Source organism: Dromiciops gliroides, chromosome 1 (assembly GCF_019393635.1).
Source record: "Dromiciops gliroides isolate mDroGli1 chromosome 1, mDroGli1.pri, whole genome shotgun sequence".
NCBI lineage: Eukaryota > Metazoa > Chordata > Mammalia > Microbiotheria > Microbiotheriidae > Dromiciops > Dromiciops gliroides.
In genome coordinates this window covers 564,209,666-564,227,165 of record NC_057861.1, presented here as the reverse complement: position 1 = coordinate 564,227,165, position 17,500 = coordinate 564,209,666, and the positions used below count along the sequence as shown (strand labels likewise).

General features: G+C 36.2%; 1 non-coding gene across 1 annotated transcript; it reads left to right on the top strand.

The window, feature by feature from the left end:
* The first annotated feature begins 5,743 nt into the window (after positions 1 to 5,743).
* On the top strand, positions 5,744 to 5,845 carry LOC122737684. Its single transcript, XR_006354490.1, has one exon. It is a non-coding gene; the product is annotated as a U6 spliceosomal RNA (small nuclear RNA).
* Positions 5,846 to 17,500: the final 11,655 nt, after the last annotated feature.

The following is a 17,500-nucleotide window of genomic DNA, read 5'->3' as shown; positions in this document are numbered from 1 at the left end:
AATTGAGATGAGCTGCACATGACATTTATCTACAATGTGAGATCTGTCCTAAATATAATGTAAGCAAGCCCATAAAACTTACCCTTAGGAAATTCCTTTACCCTTTTTCAGATCTGGCAGATTGATTTTATTCAACTTCTGCCTTTTTCTAGTTATAAGTTTGTATAAGGGTTTGTATGTTCTTCCATTGGGTACAAGCTTTCCCCTGCAGGAAAGCCACTGCAACAGCTGTAGCCAAGTGCTTACCAGAAAATATTTTTCCCACCTGGGGAATTCCTAATAAAGTTCACACTGATTGAGATACTTTACTTTCTGGCCAGTACTTCAACATTTAGACTGTGCTTACCACCCCCAATCCTCAGGTTTAGTAGAACTTATCATTGGGATCATTAAGGTACAGCTTGCAAAGTTTATGGTTGATTTTAATATACCATGGCCAAAAGCCTGTGAGATTTAAAATTGGATACTAGAGCATTAACCTCCCCTTTCTAACCTTTCCCTTCTTTATCTCCCAGACTAGTAAATGGAAGAAGCCTCTGGTCTCTAGTTAGAGATTTTATTGTTTGGAAATTACAAGGTGATGTTGATTAGAGGGATAGGAAAGTAGAAATGCAAAACAAATAGTCTTAAATCTAAGCTTAGTCTATATTCGGTATAAAACTCACAAAAAGCCCAAGGCCACCTTTGGGGGGAGAGAGCCATGTCAAGCACGCCCGGCCGAGTCAAACTCCAGTCAGTGTCTGTTTGTGCCGCACAGCCAGCGAACCAGGAGAGCCGAAAAGAGCCCTCACTTCCATTTTCTCCTTGCCTTTTAAGCTCGCACCCCGGAAGTGGACTGCTTAGCAGCCGGGCTGGCATGTGTAGCCCATGCATGGCCATCGGTCTCCTCCCCGAAAGGGTGGTCCTTCAAAAACTGACGTACTTTTTACCACAAGCCCTTCCCTAGTTCTTCTGAACCCTGGGAAACCCCTTTTGGTAAACATTCTCTTTCATATTTTGAAATCATCTCTGTGTGTCCTATGCCTCTCTTTTCTCCCTCAACTGACTCCCTCTCCATCAAGGCCTCCCTTCTGTCCTATTGCAAGGGGCTCACACAAACTCTTCATCACCTTAATCATCTCGTCTCTCAGTCATTTTCTAGTGACTCAACCCTAATTAAGTCTAACCTACAGTTGAAACCTGGAGATTGGGTCTATTCGAACAGGCACCTGCTCAAGGATTCCTTACAGCCCAGATGGAAAGGCCCCTACCAAGTCCTGCTGACCAACCCCTCTGCTGCAAAGCTGAAAGGGATAGACAGCTGGATCCATTTATCACATCTAAAGAAGGCTCCAACCCCTGAATGGACTTCCAGACACACCAGCGATACTAAACTTCATCTGACCAGGAAAAAGAAACAGATGACATCAGTGTAGACTGCTGTCCCAAGATAACTGGACGTTGCCTGAGAATCCTGTTTTATGCCCCAACACTATTTTTGGTCATCAACGAATTCTGGAATTCATCTTGACCAAGAGGTGGGCATGAGAACTGCAAAATTTACTGAGAACTGATTCCCCACCTAGTCCCCTTTTCCCCAGACAAATTATTTGCTTTGGGCTGACCAGTCTTTTTCATTTCCAGACTCTTGAACACTTATGGATCTCCCCCAAGCAAATTATCCCCTCCCAAAGATTCCCAAGCTTACTTCCTGGACTTTAGATTATTATGTAAAAAGATTCATTTACATTAAATAGTTTCCCTCTGTGAGAAACTTACCTTTCCCAAGGGTAGTTTCATAGCTCCCTCTGTTCTGTTTCCTCATAAAAAGTCTGTCCTTGTTTTCCATCTTTGGGTATTCCTAGCTTCCAAACTTTGCAATACCACATACCAAGAGCTATAGTTCCTCTGCCCTGATTAAAGACCTTATGTCTCCTATTTTGATTGTTTCTTTAATTTCCAGGTTAACATACCTTAAACCAGAATTTAACTAGAGCCTCTGAGAAAGAGGCTGGACCACTAGACCTTTCTATTTCTAACAGAGATATAACTGCCAAATATTCACATCCTAGATAAGCTTTTCAAAGGGGAATGAGAAGGGGGCAGCTAGGTGGCACAATGGATAAAGCACAGGTCCTGGATTCAGTAGGACCTGAGTTTAAATCCACCTTCAGACACTTGACACTTACTAACTGTGTGACCCCTGGGGAAATCACTTAACCATCATTGCCTCACCCCCTCCCCAAAAAAAACCCACAAAGGGCAATGAGGGCAAGGGTCATGAAACATGCTTTCAAATTAACTTTAAAAACAAAACAAAACAAACAAACAAACAAAAAACAGTCACTAGGGAAGAGATACTGGGGTAATTTTTCCTGTGAGTAAAAACCCTGGAATGTAGGGTTCCAAAACAATGAGAGGATGGGAATCAGGAAGAGCCTGGAGAAGAATTCACTTAGGATATGACTGAGAAGGGGAGAATGCTCATTTATAATTAAATTAATTATTTTTGATAATTAGGAGCTATGCTTTTTTTTTTTTTGGTATAGGCAAGTGAATGAGTTATCAGCAAATGTACTGATTGTACCCTGTAAATTTGAGTGCCGTTGGAGAAAGCACTCATCACCCTGGACTAGTTACAATTCTTATTTTTAATCTCCTATTAGCTTATTTCCTTTATTGTTGTCGATTTACTCTGCTGGGGGATAAGTTCTTTGATCTTGTTTATCCCATTTATGCATTGATTTTTTTCCCACCTCCAACAGCCTCACAATCCACATCCTAAGATTGAAAAATGAGGTTTTCATATAAAAGAATGATCCAAATCATTAGCAATAATTTATATAGGAAAAAACTGAAGCAACTTCCAGGTTTTCCCAAAATATATCAGCTTAGCAAAAATGACAAAGGAAGAAAATTAAACATTGGAGAGCCTATGGGAATACTTTTGCCCTTATCCATTATTGGTAGATCTTTTAATTTTTCTATAAAAATGAAATTATGATTAAAAATTCACAAAACTATATGCATTTTGATTCTTCTGCATTATTACCAGCTATATACACATAAAGACTTTTTAAAAAGTTAGAAAGATTTCATTCATGAAAAAATGTTATATTAACCCTTTTTGTAGTAGCAAAGAACTGATAAGGAAGTAGGTAGCTATTGATTCGAGTGGCTAAATAAATTGAAATATATCAACATAAAGGAATGCTGTGCCATTAGAATTTTTTTTTAATATGAAAAATTTAGAAAAACAGGAAAAATTTAAGGAAGCATCTATGTTTCTTCATATTATTTATTATTATACTATTTTTATTTATTCATAGGAAACTAAGTAAAACAAAATTGTATGGTTGCAACATCAATGTAAAGGAAAAGAAAACTGAAAGACTTGGGAACTGCAATTAATGCATTGACCAATTGTACCTATAGAGGACTGCAAGGGAAACATACCTACCACCTGTCATCAGAAGTTGTAAATGGAAAAGAAAATAGAAAATTTAACAACTATTCTCAATGTCCAAGACACTCTGCTAAATGCTAGACTTACAAATTCAAGCAAGCAAGGTAAGTCTCTTCCCTCAAAGAGCTTTCTTTCACTCTAAGGGAGGATACAAATACATAAAACGTACCTGAGGATCAGCATGGTGATGTAGAGATCACAGGGAAGTGGCATGAAAGTTTGATTCCTGGAAAGATAAGAAAAATGATTACCTATTTAGAGCTGGGGGTCCATGTAAAGTCCAAGGTTGTATTGGAGATAAGGTATCTAGCATGTAGTTCCCCATCTAGTATATGGGTTGAGATAAACATTCCCTTTAAGTGAAATATATCTAACAATCCACAGATATGAACAAGGTGCAGAGGGTATACTACTGATCTGTGAGTGAGGAAGACTTGGGTTCAAAACTGATCTCAGACACTTACTAGCTATATGACCCTGGAAAAGTCACTTAACCTCTTTATCTATTAAATGAGAATAATAATGATACCCAAGTTGTTACAAGGATCAAATGAGATAATAACTTAGCAAAGTGTTGGGCACATATTAACTGTTATATGTCAGCTATTGTTTTTCTTGTTGTTATGACAAAAAAAGTCCAGGAATGTAAAAGCAGACAAAAGCTACTAAAAAGTTGATCCAAAATAGTCATCAAGAAAACTGGAGATTCTTAAGGTTTCTTCTAATGCTCCAAAATGGGCTTTATTTTTTCATTGCTGAAAGGACTCATGTCTGGGTCCTAAATCTATCCACCTGGGGACAAAGTTAGCTCAAACTGCTTATCTATTTACTGGTTTGGAACATACTTGCCCTCATGGGTGGTGTAGAATTGTGAGAGTTAAATCATGCCTTCCTTGTTCAAGTAATAAAGTAACCTATAGCATTGAGGAGAAGAGAAATGGCAGGGAACACTGGTTCCTGCCAAAAAGAAGCAAAAGCCAAGCAATTAGAGTCAGGTAACCCAGTGGTGGAGTTCAAGATTTCAGTGGGAGGGAGATGAGGAGGATGGTTGGAATGTAGGCAGCAGGGTAAGAAGACAGATGGAAAGAGAGGATCCAAATATATTCAGACATAACTAATTTATTGGTTTGTTTTAATTCATTGGTATGTCTTTGTTACAAAGTAGGGTTTTATTGAGGAAGAGGTATTATTTGGAAGTAACAGTGATAGAAATAAATATCATTAATAAAATTTTATTTATTTAGAAATCCCTGATTTTTAAGAATGCCTTACCTATGATTTTTCCTGAATTAGGGACAAGTGGGCAAAAGTAGAGTGGGAAAATCATGGAGACAACATGATAGAATCTGAAATCAGACTATTTCACTGTTTTGTTTTGTTTTGAAAACAGGCACCTATGTAGGAAACTCATCACCATCAGCTAAATCACCACAGATGTTTTATTACTGCTCCATGAGTTTCATCAGAAAGCTACAGGGACAGACTACATAAGAAAAGATATTAGAGTACTGCAGTGCATGACTTATATGGAGAATACTGATGAGAGGTGTTTATGAAGAGAGCATTTAGACATGTGGTTAAAGAACATATTTTAAACAAAATGTGTGCAAGAAGAGGTAGGGAGGAGGATTTACAAAATTAGGCATATATATGTGTGTGTGTGTGTGTGTGTGTGTGTGTGTGTGTGTGTGTGTATAAATATATACACAAATGGATTAAATGAGCAAATATGATTTTCAGGACTCTGAATAAGAAATTCAAAATTTTTCTGGGGTCATCTTTATTCTAAGTGTGTGTATTAAGTATGTGTGTGCAGGTATGTGCACACACACATACGTGTGTATGTTTACTGGAACACCAAACCCAGTGGAGATAACTAGAATTTTGAAAAGGAGTGATTGATTGGTTGAACCTGGAAAAAAAGAGTTTCTGCTATGTCTCATTGATATCAAGTGCCATGAGGAACAGTGAGCTAAGCACTCATATGTTCAAATGCTCATTCATTATCTAATGGATCAAAGAGCACTAAATCGTCCTGAAAATAGACAGATTAATACTGAGTCCTTCACAGACCAAGGCAGCAACCCAAACTGGCTTGATGGTTTTTGCATTTCCCTAGTCTAACTTTTCACCTTGGGTAAAAGGGAAAACTACTGGAAGGGGATTTTGCATTATTTTTTCCAATCATGTATGTGAGGCAGTTATTTCCAGTTCTAGAGAAACCCTGCCTTTCATTTAAGAGGTCAAGAATAATTACTACAAGCAGGGAAGCTTTTTTTTCCTTAAGAATTAATGACTGTTCACTTTAGCTGAACATATACAAAAGTTGGAATAATACTGAGATGAGCATGATCCCTGCAAAAGAATGATGAGCAAATTCATGAAGTATTCCTTATTTTGATTTTATTCCATTTTTATTTTGTATTATTTTATTTCAGTGGAGAGGAGAGGAGATATAAGGAAAAGGAAAGTGATAGCTAAAATATTTTTTTAAGTTAAAAGATGAAGGGATAAAATGTTTTAAAAGAAAACAATCTCTTTTTTATGCTTCAGCTGACCTTTACATATTCCTCTTTCTAGGAGCTACAAATGCTGCTTAAAAGAAATTTTAGGACATATTCATTAAGGCATTTAAAGTCGCATCAATTGTTAAGGTGTTTGGGTTAACCAGGTTGTTAACCATCTATTGTCAAATGCTGATAAAGTTTAAAAAATTATAATAATCATTTCAAGCTACAGAACTGCTCCAAAATATTTTTTTCATTTCATTAGGATAGTCAAAAGCATGAATCAGCTTAGCCTGAGCAGTTATCCCTGCTATATAACCAAAGAATAGCCATCTTATAATTCTACACATCAATGGACCTATGATAAGAAATTAGATTATCCTATACAAAGATAAAGCCTAGAGCTCCAAGCATTTTGGATTAAATCCAAGGGGAATAGTGGGCAACAAATCAGATCAGAATCTGCAGTGTGTCAACTCTCTGAAAGGCTGATACTGGGCCACATGGTAAGAAGCATCATACTATGGAAGAAAATAATTGCTCACCTTTAAATGACTCCAGAGCCTATAGGTATTCAGTTGTTTCACACTGAAGCACCAAGAAGATGAGGCCATTCTAAAAATGGGGAATAGGAAGAAGGCCAGTCATTTAAAAACTAAAAAGAACCTAGCAGAATACAATACCTTGAATAAGGAAGCCATGCATGATACAGGGTCTGTGAATCTTTAATCTCATCCATGGGCTGACTCCTTCCAAAGTGCAGATTAAAACTGTTCTGAACTTTCTCATCCTGTATCATTCATATTGAAATCATAAACATTAAAACTAAATAATTTATATATGTAAAGTAAATGAATCAGTGTAACATAAGTTCTTAGGGAAGCAGAGGTGTGCTGATAAACTTTTCACCAAAAGCTCTGGCATATAAATGTATGCGTGACACACTTTTTAACTTTAATCTACATAATTAACATTTTCATCACTTTCTTAATTCTAGATAACCAATAAAACAACAAGTCAGGCTCTGGTTTCTAGGATTTGCTGATTTCCATGGTCTAAGTACTCACAATGAAAATTTAACAATCAACTCTGGTGAGCCAATATGAGCTACCTCCATTAAACCGTAGCAGAATATATAATTTGGCACAATATAAGACACTTTTTAAAAACAGAATGAAATGCAATATGCTCCTCAGCACTGAAGATGGTTAAGTGGAGATAATATGGCCAACACTTATCAGGTATGGTATTGGGGTTGGAGAGATTAGGATATGTCTTTTATTAGGTATAAATTTTACTGCATATAAAATGGGGTGCCTTCCAATTATTGGATACCATAATTCCATTATTTCATTAATTATGGTATTAGCTCCATTTTTCCACTAAAGAAACTGAGGTTTAAAGAGTAGCCCACCAAAGTTCACCTAGCTAGTGAATTGCACCTGAGATTTAGGCCTTTTTTCCCAATCACTCCTTATTGCTCTATTTGGCTAATTTCTACAAAGAACAGGACACCCACTGTCAGCTGCATTCTGGGCTAACCATCCCAAACTCTGCCAGAGATATCCCAAAGGCCCATCCACTTTAACCTTTAACCTTTATCCTAGGGGTAGTTAGGTGGTACAATGGATAGAGCACTGGCCCTGAAGTTGAAATGGCCTGAGTTCAAATTTGACCTCAGAAACTTACTAGCTGTGTGACCCTGGGCAAGTCACTTAACCCCAACTGCCTTAAACATCAGGGGCCATCTCTAATCACCCTCATATATATGTACATACATATGTTTGTTTGTATGCATGTATGTATGCATGTATGTATGTAATATATGTGCAATATATTACATACATACATACAAACATACGTACATACATACATACATATATACATATATATATATATAAAAATTTCTTGCCACTGGACCCAAATGGCTCTTGAGGAGAGAGTGAGGCTGGTAACTTTGCATAGCCCTACCTCATTTAAATCATATTCAGTTAAAATCATGATATGACCACAATGTCATGGTCTTCTCCAAGACTGAAGGACAAATAACAACACACACACACACACACATACACCACCACCACCACCACCACCACCACCAACAACAACAACAATAACAACCTTGGTGGGAGGACCATCTGGCCTGCCAATACTTCTCAAGTTCCTATGGGACTTGTCATACACCCTCTTACTTTTCCTGGCTAAACATTATCTGACCTTTCTATTTGCCTCGAACTTAACATAAATGTGAGCTCTCCTCTATGGATTATCTATTCCAATTCAAATGTGAGCTCCTTGAGATCAAGGACTACTTCAGTTATATATGTGTATCCCCAGTCATTAGCACAGTGCTTCACTGGTAGTGTTCAATAAATGCTTTTCCATTCTATTATATTCTATTCCTTCTATTCCATTAAATCTAAATTGAAGAAAGCAATACCAAGTATTTTTCTACCAAGTCTAGAAAGGCAGCATGGCATCATATTTGAAATATGGCATTGAAATCAAGAAAATCTGGATCCAAGTTCTGCCTATGACACATAGCTACATGACCCCAGCAAACTCTATAAGAATATATATCATCATAGACAAATTGCCAGTCTGTAGGAATTTACTGCGCAGATGAAACTACAGATCTAGCAACCACTGTTCTTTGCCCTATTGGCCTCACTCTATGAAAAAGGATAGATAGATAGATAGACAGGCATATAGATACTCATAGATATATACAAAGATACATATGTATGTGCACATATATACACACAATAATATAAGATAAAGTTAAAAATGGAAATTATCTAATGTACACACTCCTTCCATGTGTGTTTTTCTGTTCTATCTGTTTGGTTTCAACTCGATGCCCTTTCCAGGATAAGTTGATCATTCCAAATCTTATCACTCAGCCTTGGTTTTTTAAATTCTTTCATAACTCCCTCAACTTCTCCTCCTGGGTGACTGGAAGTCTGAAGAGTAGAAGACTAAATTCCTCCCAAAGGCTTTTTTCATATAGAGCAGCATTTGGTACTCTACTTACCATCTGCAGCTCTACTTGGTTTTAACTCCAGGAACCAGGTGCATCCCTGCTGCCCCATGCTTATTTTTGTGTATCCTCTTCCCCATTAGATTGTAAGCACCTTGAGGGTAGGGACTTTCTTTTTCATCTGTATCTCCAGTTCCTAACACAGTGTCTGTTATATATTATGTATTTAACAAATATTTATTGAATTGAATATTGATTTTTTAAATAAAATCTATGTTTGACTAATAAATTCAGATAATTAAAGAAAAGTATTTCTTCTCTGTGGTTATCGTTAGACCCAGGCAGCGTTACTGTGTTTATATATATATATATATATATATATATATATATATATATATATATATATATATAATTTAGGGGTTAAGGGAAGGAAACTCACTTGAAATTACCTGTCAGGCCAGGATACTGAAATTTAGGGCATAAAATATTGTTTTTATTCTTCCTAGTTATCCAAATCACTAAAGTGAAGTTGTTTTATTCTTTGCATCTCAGTTATAAACACTCAACACTTTCAGTATTTTCAGAAAACTACCACTTTGCTTTATACTGTACTGGCCTAACATTAGAATGTGAAACTGTGAAGTGGTGGGAATTCCATTATTTAGAACTCTTCCACTTAGTCTAATCAATCAAGTATACAGAGCAATCTACCACTTTCAAGTGTTAACACTAGTTGTTGAATATGTGGTCCATTAGTAAGGCACACTTATTTTGTTTTTCATTTTACTTTTTGGTAACTTAGAGTGCTAATAAGTTAATCAGCTTGATTATTGAGTGCCCAGTGATTGTGAACCATTCTTTGATATACATTCAACAGGAATTTTCAATGGAATGGTACTCTTGGAATCACAGTAGATTAGGTTTAAAAGGGGCCTTGTGGGGTTAACTTTCATTTAACCTTCAAAGAATAGGAATCTCTCCTACTACAGTCTCTCTACATGAGAATTTCTAGTGACGTAGAACTAATTACTTTATGTGATAAACTATATCATTTTGGTAGAGTGCTGAATATTAGAGTTGCTGTATTCAAGGAATTTCCCATTAAATTTTTATAGAAGAATTAACACAATTAGCTTTTATTAAATCAAATGACAGGAAAAAGAAGTTTTTTTTTTTATTCCAAGTTTTTTCCTAACAAAATCATTGGTTAGCATATGGTATTAAAACTAATTACTCATATCTACATCAGATTTCATTGTTTACAAAGCACTTTCCTCTTAATAGCCTTGTAAGGTAGTTAATTAAAACTGTTAGCATCTCTACCTCTGAGTGGAGGAAGAAGATTCCAAAACATTGATTTACCCAGGGTCTAAGAGCTAGTTCAAGACCAAGGACTCAAGCCCAGGTTTCAATACAATATTTTGATTTTTTGGTCCAACATTGCAAGTCATATATTGATATATTGATTTTGTTAATTCTTATGTTGCAGTGTCACATATTTCCCTCTATAGGCCTTTGAAAACGACTGCTTATTTTTTGGTCACAGAGGGGTTTAGAAGATTATGGATTTGTTGTTGTTCAGTAATTTTTCAGTCATGTTTGACTCTGTGTCCCCATTTGGAGTTTTCTTGGCAGAGGTACTAGAGTGGTTTGTCATTTTTTTCACCAGCTCATTTTTACAAATGAGGGAGGTGAGGCATACAGGCTAAGTGATTTGCCTAGGATCACACAGATAATGTGTTTGAAGCTGCATTTGATCTCAAGAAGATTCGTCTTTCTGTCTCCAAGTCTGGCACTCTATCCACTGTATCACATAGCTGCCCATTGATGATGATACTACACTGTTTTTGACCCTGTTGACTGTAAAGCCAAAATGATGTTTCCATAGAGAGGTGAGAGAAATCCCAACCATGAACTTCCTGGATAGAGTATCTCCTGGCTTGGTATGCAGACTATCCCATCATAACAATGGGAAAACTTCTATGGATACTCTCAATTGTATAGAAATACATGTTTCTAAAGTCTATTATACTATTTGTCTGAAAGCTCTGTTTTCTCAGAGCCCTCTCATTTGCTTTCATCCATATACCTTTAGCAAGATAAACTGATTATTAAAGATAAATAAGGATGGATTATATATATATATATATATATATATATATATATATATATATATATATATTTGCGGGGCAGTGAGGGTTAAGTGACTTGCCCAGGGTCATACAGCTGGTAAGTGTCAAGTGTTTGAGACCAGATTTGAACTCAGGTCCTCCTGAATCAAGGGCCACTTCTTTATCCACTGTGCCACCTATCTGCCCCCTAGGATGGATTATATTTTGACAAAAGGAATTAGATGGTTGCATGATTAATAGAGCCTACTCATAAACCCAAACCATATCATTCAAGTTACCTCATATGTACCATATATAACTTTGACTTTTCTCTATAAAATGAATTTTCTGGTCTGAGATGTCTATACAATTACCTTAACTTTCAATTTACTATATATACTAACAAGGACAGAAACAAAGAATAAAACAAAACACATTAATACAAATGTCTAGGTAGTATTATTATCATTAATATGAGTAAGCAATATAAGTTTTAAAAAAAAAAAGGACAATTTTGCCTGTGAGACAAGTAAACTAAGTTCTAATCAAGGTATATGCACTAACTACCTGGATAAGTCAACTAACCTTTCAAGGTAAACCTCAGTTTTATTTCTTCAAAAAAGTGATTCAGCTCACATCAGATGGTCCTAAAGGCCTGTTCCAGTACTGCAATTATACTAATGGCATTCTTTCTAACTGATATCAATTTTACACCCTGCAGGTGACAAAGTTGAATACCTGGACACTGGTAGAAAATTTCTTTCATGTCCACCTCTTTTTGGAACAATTTGATCACTTCGATTTCCTCTACATCTCTCCAGTTTCACAGTAAGAATTTTTTTTGTCATGTTGCTATTTGTTGTTCATAAATTCTAAGGCATAACCAGTGCATGCAAATCACAATGTTTTTATGAGAAGAGGGCTTTAGTGCTGGAGCTGAGATTTATGACACCATATTTTTTTTTAACTTGCTATTAGTCACACAGGCATTTTAATGCAGAGATTAATTTTTAATAACTTCTGTTTGCATCTCTGGACTTATTGACTTGAAGCATGATGATGGTGGTGATTAGTAGCTTGTTTTTATAGGCAAGGAAACTTTAAATAAGGCTTTCCCATAAGGCTACCCATTCTTGAAGTCACCTTTCTTGAGTGGAAAAATACCTTCTGGTTTCTAAGTGATCAGTGTGGACATATTCTGCATGTGATTTTAATAATCCCTTACTTTAACTTTGAAGAAGTGTTGCAATTCATTTATTGTTAATAGAAAGAAAGTTTGCATTTTAAATTCTAGGTTTTAAAAATGCAAATGACTACAAATAAGGGTTCTGCTATTTAAATGAATTTAATTGAAACACACTTAAATTAGTGAGTGGCTAAGATGGAGAGATAATATCATGGAGACAAGGAACAAGAACTTTGACAAACTTAGAGAAATAGTGGAGAATAGAAGAGCCTGGCATGCCATGGTTTATTTGGTCAAGAAGAGTTAGACACAACTGAACAACAACAAGAAGAAATTTACTATTGATTTTTTTTTGTATTCTCAATAAGTCTAATCTCTAAGCAAAACCTGTTGCCTTATATTTTAAAAAGGTCACTAAAATCAATCAATTAGTCAATCAATAAGTACACACTGAGAATCCACTGTACTCTAAGTACTATGCCAAGTGTTTTGAAGGACACAAACAATAACATATTGTCCCTAAATGTAAGGTCTGGAAGAAAAACAGACAGAGCTAATCCTGGGTTCATACACACACACACACACACACACACACACACACACACACACACACACATATATATATACATACATACATATATACACATAAACATATGCACACATTTATACATGTTTTTCCAAGTTACATAAAGGGTTAGATGACATATTCATTTAATCTGCAAGTAACACAAAGCTAGGAGAGATGACTAATATTTAGAATGGCAAGATGTAAAAACTTTTGACAGTATATTGAAGTGCCAAGTTAAAGAAGATAAAAATTCACAGAGATGAATATAAAATCCTATACCAGAATCTAAAAAAAAATCAATTATATAAATAGAGAATGGGGCAGATACGCAGTTATAGCACACACTGGGTGAGGAAAAAAAAAAAGCCTAATGTCTAGTGATTTTAGTGCAGTGCAAAATCCATATAAGTGAGGTATGAAGTGACAGTCAAAGAAGTTAATGGAATTGTAGGCTTCTTTATTAGAAGGGTAGTGTATCTCCTGAAGTGGGGCATGGGGTTTGTAGTCTGTCCTTCCTTTCTCCCAATTGATTCATTGTACCCTGCTTCCTTATTGAGTGGTGTGGCTGTGAATAATTAATCACAGTCTCAGTGCCCTTGGTTCACATATAAAAAAAGAGGGCCATAAAGGAATCCCCAACTGAGTCAAAGCAAACAGGTTGAGTTCTCTGGATACAAGTGCGAAAGATCACACTGGCAGGAAGAGGAAAATAATTCATCAATCACAGTTCATTAAAGCAAAGAGAGGGCAGAGGCAAATAACCCAGAAAAGGCATAGTAGATGGAGGCAGATAGTACCATGGCAAAGAAAGAGGAAGAGGGACATATGGAATCAGTTCTGCCAATGGGAGTTAGTTTCAATTATTGCAATAGAGGGAATGAGGTGAATTACATCAAATGAAGAGGGAAATAGAGGGAAAGGAGGGAGGGGAGAACATTGTTTCAACCCTACCCTCATCAGATTTCATTCAAAGAGGGAATAACATATACGTTCATTGGGATAAAAAAACTTAGCTCATTCTTTAGGGAAGGAAAAGGGGAAGGAAAAGGGGGGGACTGATAGAAGGGAGGACAAAAGCAAGGGAGAAAAGGGTAAAGAAAAGGGAGGGGGGTGAGAAAAAGGGAGGGCAGATTGGGGAAGTCAGGGGTAAAAAGCAAAATGTCGCCCCATCAAAAAAGAAAAAGAAATCATTTAGTTCAATCTCATTTGGGCTACAGCTAGGTGGCACAATGGATACATCACCAGTCCTGGATTCAGTAGGACCTGAGTTCAAATCTGGTCTCAGACACTTGACACTTACTAGCTGTGTGACCCTGGGCAAGTCACCTAACCCTCATTGCCTTGCAAACAAACAAACAAAAAAACCCAAAAGAATTAGGATAGCACAAATAGAAGCTAACAAGTTTGTGAGAAATCAAGACATAATAAAGCAAATCCAAACAAATAAAAAAAGAGGGCAATAAGAAATATCTCCTTGGAAAAACAGCTGATCTGGAAAATAGATCCAGGAGAGATAATTGGAAAATCATTAGACTACATGAAAACTGTGATTTAAAAAAAAGAGCTTAGACATCATCTTCCAAGAAATCAGGGTAGGGTTGAAACAATGTTCTCCCCTCCCTCCTTTCCCTCTATTTCCCTCTTCATTTGATGTAATTCACCTCATTCCCTCTATATTTATTGCCCTGATATTCTAGAAGCAGGAGGTAAAATAGAAATTGAAAGAATCCACCAATCAACTCCTGAAGGAGATAACAAAGGGAAAGCTTCCAGGAATATTATAGCTGAATTCCAGAGTTCCCAGGTCAAGGAGAAAATATTACACGCAGCTAGAATGAAACAATACAAGTACTGTGGAGCCATAGTCAGGACAACCCAAGATCTAGCAACTTCTACATTAAAGGATCAGAGGGCATATAAAGTGATATTATGGAGGGCAAAGGAACTGGGATTGCCACCAAGAATCATCTACCCAGCAAAGCTGAATGACATCTTTCAGGGGGAAAAATGGGACTTCAGTGAAAAAGAGGACTTTCAGGCATTTGTGATGAAAACACTTGAACCATATAGAAAATTTGACTTTCAAATACAAGACCATAGAGAAGCATAAAAAGATAAACAGGAAAGATAAATCATGAGGGATGTTAAACGGTTTACATTCCTACATAGGCGGATGATACTTCTAACTCATAAGAACTCTTTCAGTATTACAGCAGCTGAAAGGAGTATACTTAGAGGACATAGTTATGAAATTAATATGAAGGGATGATATCTGAAAAGTATTTGGGATTTTTTGTTTTGTTTTTCCTTTTTGTGTGTGTGTGGGGCAGGCAGGTTGGGGTGGCTTTTGTGTGAGGCCAGATTTGGGCTCTGCGCCTCCTGGGTCCAGGGTTGGTGCTTTGTCCACTGTGTCATCTAGCTGTCCCATGAGGATATTTTAAAATAAAGTTAAGGGGTAAGAGGAATGTACTGGAACAAAGGGAAATGTAGAGGTGGAATAGGGTAAAGTAGCTCACATAAAATAAACAAGAAAAAGCTTATAGAGTGGAGGGGAAGATAGGGAAGGAACAGGGGAGTGAGTGAGCCTTATTCAGAAGAATTGGCTTAAAGAGGGAATAACGTATACAATCAAGTGGGTATAGTAATATATCTTGACCTATGGGAAAGTGGGAGGGGAAGGGGAGAAGGGGGGAGAGGTGAAGGAAGAGAGGGCAGATTGAGAGAGGGGGAAGTAAAAAGCAAAACCCTTTTGAAGAGTGATAGGGTGAAAGAAAATAGAAAATAGTGTAAATATTCAGGGGAGGGAATAGGATGGAGGGTAATACAGTTAGTAATAGTAACTGTGAAAAAAATGATGAAAATGATGCTGTCAGAAGGACTTAAGAAAAATCCAATCCATCTACAGAGAAAGAACTGTTGTTATCTGATTACAGATTGAAGTATATTTTTGTTAGTTCCTCTTTCTAGAGTTATTTTGTCGGTTTTCTTTCACAGCCTGACTAATGTGGAGATGTTTTAAATGACTGCACATGTATAGCATATTGAATTGCTTGATTTCTTAGGAGGGGCAGGAAGGGCAAGAGAAAGAAAATTTGGAACACGAAGTTTTTAAAAATCAATGTGAAAAAATTTGTTTTTTTTACATGTAACTAGGGGAAAATGCTAAATGAATGAATGAATAACAACATAAATGAATGAATGAATAGATGGATAGATAAATATTATTTATTTATTAATTTAATTTTAAGAAATATTTCAATATTTATTATTTATAATAAAATATTATTTTCTAGTTACATATAGAGATAATTTTCACCATTTGTTTTTATAAGATTTCTAGTTTCAATTTTTTCTCCCTCCCTCCCCTCCCTCCCCCATCCCTAGGACAGCAAGCAATCTGATAAAGTCATGTAAAATCTTTTAGCCTCTGTTTCTTTTTCTGTAAAATGAGCATATTCACTAAACCTAACTCAAAATTGTGAGGATCAGATGTTATATATGTTATGAACACATATAAATGCTTTGAAAACGTAAAAAGCATTTAAATACTAGTGGTGGTGGTGGTGATGATGATGATAAAACTGATGATGACAGAGTATCCAGGAAAAAGTTCTCTGTGTGAAAGGGTTAAGTCATTTAGCAATTGTTTTTTGGACCAGGAAGTATGGTGATTGGGGAAGAGATAACCAGGGAGTAAGATGAAACAAAGATGGTGTCCCAAGTCAAAAAGTGTCCCAATATATGAAGGCTGTGGACAGGGCAATCTATGAATCAAAGAATTGCACCTATATGCTTCTATTGTTTCAACATGGAAAATATATAAATGGCCAATAAAGTGAACCAAAAACTAATCCCATATACCTGTTTTATTTTGTTGCTGTTGTTGTTGTTGTTGTCTTAGTCCCATTTAACTTCTGGATATCCTTAAATCCTGAATATCAGAAAAAAAACCTCTGTGTATTAACACAGTGACTGGTGTTCAAAGATACTAGTGAGTCAGACACTTCATGCTATTTTGTAAGATGAGAAAGTCACAACTACCCAGCTGCAGCTCCGCATCATGAATGGCCTTGAGCAATGTCAACAGCAGATCTTTTATATCTAGGAATCAGGCTTACATTGTGATATTCTTGTGACAGGATGGGTAGAGATATTCAAGAACATATGTGCCTTCACTTTGTCCTTTGATGCCCATGTGTACACTAATACATTATCAAGTTTTCCTACAACATGTGTTTAGATCGAGAATTTTATTGAATATTTAGTATTTTGGAAACAATTACCATCAGTGCTAATGCTATGGGCAACCATGCCTGGTTGATTCTTCATAAGCTTACTACTAAACTACAACAAGTGATCATTGCAATTATGACTGATACATTGTCCTGGATTATGTATTTCTTTCTTTTTTTCTATAAACCCTTTTCCGAGAAAATTTCCTACCCACCTACCACAGTTGTGAAAATGGACATCTAATTCGTTTCATGCTTTGGATATCCTTGCTTACTCCAGGCCAGAATACACTTTGCCAAAACTTATGATCCCAGTTCTAAGCTTGTAAACTATACCATTCACAGGTTATAGCAATGGTGTCAACCCAAATAGAACCAGATTTCAGTGGAGGGCATACTGACTGAAAAAACCACAAATTAATATTATATATGCTTTATTGTATTTTAAGTGTTTTCTTAAACATTTTCCAA